The following is a 4,457-nucleotide window of genomic DNA, read 5'->3' on the forward strand; positions in this document are numbered from 1 at the left end:
ATTCACAAGACCATGCAAATACTCACACGTACGTAACATATATAAACACACACACACACACACACACACACACACTCAAATGCATACATACGTACATACACAGGGAGGGTGACACAGATGCATACATTCACACACACACACACACACACACACACACACACACACACACACACAGATGCTGAAAAGCAAGAAAGATGAAGGAAAGCATTTCTTCTTCTTCTTCTTCTTGTTCTTGTTCTTGTTCTTCTTCTTCTTCCTTTTCCTCTTCCTCCTTCCAAAAGATGATAAGAGTAATCTGAACTTTTAAGATGAAGTAAAAATGATGATGAACAAGAATAATAAGGAAGAAAAAAGAAGAGAAAATGGATAAGAATTCTCTCTCTCTCTCTCTCTCTCTCTCTCTCTCTCTCTCTCTCTCTCTCTCTCTCTCTCTCTCTCTCTCTCTCTCTCTCTCTCTCTCTCTTCCCCCGAAGACGTGAAGTGTAAACGTGATATTTAAACGGCCGTGGAATGCAAGAAGGAAGAGGAGGAAGAAAGAAGAAAGGAGGGAAGAAAAAATGAGGAGGAAGAGGAGGAGGAGGAGGAGGAGGAGATGTAAAGGAAGGAAAATCAGTAGGCAAGGATGCAAGAAATTGAGGTAAATGTGGGAAACAGAAAGAGAGAAGAGAAGGAGAAATAGGAGGAGGAGAAGACGAAGAAGAAGAGGAGAAGAGGAGGAGTAAGAGAAGGGAATGTGACAGGTAGAAAGGAAGAAAGGAGAATAAATAGAGAAAAGTGAGGAGAGAGAGAGAGAGAGAGAGAGAGAGAGAGAGAGAGAGAGAGAGAGAGAGAGAGAGAGAGAGAGAGAGAGAGAGAGAGAGAGAGAGAGAGATATGGATGAACGAAGAAGGAAGAAAGAAAGGAAGGATACAGGGAGACTAATCCAAGAAGGAAGAAAAGGAGGAAAGAAGGAAGGAAGGAAGGAAGGAACATAGGAAGGAAGGAAGGTGAAAAGAAAGAAACAGAAGAAAATGATAGAATGAGGAAAGGAAAGAAAGAAAAAAAGACCAGAAAGATGAAAGATAAAATAAAAAAGGAAGAAAGGAAGGAAAGAAGGAAGGAAGGAAGGAAGGAAAAAATTAAATAATGAAAGAATAACGGAAGGAAGGGACGAAGGGAGAGAACGTAAGGAAAAGACACATGAAGGCAATAAATAAAAAGACAAGGAAAAGAAATAAATAAGAGATAAAACAGAGAAAGAAAGAGAAAGGAAAGACAGACAACACGCCACACGAGAGAAAAATGAGAACGTCAGGAAAGAATAAAAGAAGGAAATAAGGAAGGAAAGATAGCGAAAGAAAAAAAAAACAGGATAGGTGAAGGAAAAAAAGATAAATTAATAGGAAGCTGGAAGGGGACATGATGCAAAGACACACACACACACACACACACACACACACACACGGGGAGTCAGTCAGTGTCGGCTGGGACTGGGTAGGGGATACACGCGCGCTCTGCACCTCTCTGCACCGCTGGCTAAACTCAACCACGCTCTACTCTTCCACTTCACTCCCTTGCCACTCCACCTGCTTCACCTGCTCCACTCGTCCCACCTCCAGCCACTGCAAGAAACACTGAAGCGACACACGTGGGTAAAGAAAACGAACTTGAAAAACACGTACTTTTTTCAACGTTTCGGAAAAGTAGAGGGCAAAATGTCTTCAAAATTCGAAAAACTGGGTTAAAAAGTTTCGCTCTTGTTCTCTGTCGCTGAATATTGATCGGGATAAGACTCGTTAGCAAAGTTTATCAGTTCGTAAGTTTGTTTTCGAGCGTGAAACTTTTCTTCGGGTCTCGCTGTTGTCGTGAAAGTGTCGGGAGGCGAGACACCTGCTCCACACACTTGTCCTGCACACCTGGGCGTCGCCTGAGCACCTGACGTCTTGCCTGACACACGTGTGGTGGAGAAGACAGCGCTGGGCATAACACATCTGTCCTCCTGTTTGCTTGGCCAAAACACACCTGTCTACCTGTTTACCTAGCCAAACCACACCTGTCCATCACTTTACCTGGCCACAATACACCTGTCCGTCACTTTACCAGACCAAAACACACCTGTCTACCTACCTAGGCAACCTCCCCTGGCCAAAACACACCTGCCTTGCTACTCTGTCTAGCTACCTGGCAACAAACTCCACGCCCTCGTCCCGTGAATCCTTGCAGGTGAGTCTGACCAGGTGATTAACTGATGAATGTATCCAGTTACCATCTCATCTTTTTTTAACCCTTTCATTGCTATTTGTCACATCTTTCCCTAATCACTCGCCACTATGAGACACCTTTCCTTTCCCTAAACACTGCACTGGCTAAAAATTGCATCATCCATTTTTTTTATCCTCTTCTTTCTTGTAGATGCTTATAAGACCCCATACATTGTTTCTAGTGTTCATAATTGTTACATAAGACAGTGAGAGTTAATGTGATATGGTTTTTAATGCTTTGTTATTTTGCGCACCTTGCCTTCATAGTAGATCATTATTTCTTTTTTGGTTTTACAGTTATCTCTAAACATTACGTAGAGTAGATGCTGGAAAGTTCTTTTATTCACTCTTGTCTTTCATGTAGGTGATTGAAATATCTTGCATCGTGCCTCTAGTGGTGTAAACTGCTGGGTGTCGCAATGAAAGGGTCGAGGAAGTGTTGAGGGATTAAAAAATTTAGATTAGGGATTGAAAATTTAGGTTACGTACTTCATTAGGAGGTCAAGATTTCTCAGTGTCTTTCTTAAGCAAACTGTAGTAAAAGGTGTAGGTTTTTAAAGAATTTAGGTTAAGAATTGTAAAATATTCAGGTTACGTAATTGATTAGCATGTGAAGATTATGTACTACCTTCCTTAGGCTGATTGTTGTAAATTGTGTACTTTTTTTTTCTAAGAATTTAGGTTATGCATTACCCCCAGCATGAATTATTAAGGTAAGTTAGATGATTCACAGGTGAAGATGACTCTTTCCGTCCTCATTATCATCTTTAGGGTGATTTAAAACTTTATGGAAAGTTTTGAAAGAAGCATTTGGAATATGTGTCACTTTTGAGGTGAAACATTGCAGTAACTTTGGCGATTATGACGTGCAAGTGGCATTACTTCAAGGTGACTGCAAGGGGCGTTAGTTTTTTTTTTTTTTTTGGTTGAGGTGATGGTTCTTTTCAACAGTCAGGGCGATGAGAACTTGTTTGCCTGGATACGCGCAGATAAATAATGAGAATAGGTGAGTGATTTTGTCTTCGCTACCCCACAGAACTGATACAAAAATACTAATATAAGAATTACTAATATAAGAATTACTAATACAAGAATTATTAATAAAAAATACTACAAAATTACTGTCTAATACAAAAATTACTATCACTAAAATTTCTAATACACATATAATAGTACAAATATCACTAACACAAAAATTACTAATACAAAAACTACTGTTACAAAATTAAATATTAATACAAAAATACTACGGACTTAACTGATACAAAAATTAGTAATACAAAAATTACTAATACAAGAATCACCAATATAAGAATTACTGACACGTACAAAAAGTGTCAAAAATCTTGTAGATGATTATGAAAAAAAAAAAAAAAAAAAAATAATAATAATAATAATGATAAATAAATACGTAGAAAGACCAACTCTGATTAGAAGCTTTGAAAGAAAATAAAGGTTTTGTATCAGTGCTCAAGTGATGAACTAAATATCCTTCATCTCAATCATGTCAGTCTGTTAGAACACAAGAACATAAGAACACAAGTGAGGCCACAAGAACCCACTAGGCCTACACGTGGCAGCCTCTGAAACATGCCTACCTACTTCCACCTATCATTCCCATCCATAAATCTGTCTGATCATCTGAGGCTCCCTAATGACCCAGGACTAACAACCTGATTACTGAGTCTATTCCATTCATCTCCTAATCTATTTGAGAACCAGTTTCTTCCGGTCTCTTTTTTAAATTGAGCTGTATCAAGTTTCCTTTATTAATGAAGGAAGGGAGGAAGGAAGGAAGGTGGGAAGGAAGGTTCAGAAAAAGCAAAATTATCGGGGGAGAGAGAGAGAGAGAGAGAGAGAGAGAGAGAGAGAGAGAGAGAGAGAGAGAGAGAGAGAGAGAGAGAGAGAGAGAGAGAGAGAGAGAGAGAGAGAGAGAATTATGAGAGGAAAGAAAATGGAAAGAAGGGAGCATTATTGTTATTATTATTATTATTATTATTATTAGTAGTAGTAGTAGTAGTAGTAGTAGTAGAAGTAGTAGTAGTAGTAGTAGCTGTAGTAGTAGTTGTTGTTGTTGTTGTTGTTGTTGTTGATGATCTTGTTGCAGTCACGATCTGCTCTGTTTACGACCATGAAAGTTAAGAGGGAGTGAGGGAGGAAGAAAGGAAGGAAAGAAGGAAGGAAGGAAGGAAGGAAGGAAGAAAGGAGAGAAGATAG

At 39.1% G+C, this 4,457-nt stretch overlaps 1 protein-coding gene across 2 annotated transcripts in view; it reads left to right on the top strand.

Moving 5' to 3' along the window:
• Positions 1–1,443: 1,443 nt before the first annotated feature.
• Positions 1,444–4,457, top strand: part of LOC135090178 (uncharacterized) — a 46,959-nt gene continuing 43,945 nt past the window's right edge. The window contains exon 1 of one of the 2 annotated variants that reach the window (XM_063986607.1): positions 1,444–2,202. The gene's annotated coding sequence lies outside the window, so the exon portion shown is untranslated. The remainder of the gene's footprint in view (positions 2,203–4,457) is intronic. The other variant, XM_063986606.1, reaches the window with a different exon arrangement.

Source organism: Scylla paramamosain, chromosome 34, assembly GCF_035594125.1.
Source record: "Scylla paramamosain isolate STU-SP2022 chromosome 34, ASM3559412v1, whole genome shotgun sequence".
In the NCBI taxonomy this organism is placed as follows: Eukaryota; Metazoa; Arthropoda; class Malacostraca; order Decapoda; family Portunidae; genus Scylla; species Scylla paramamosain.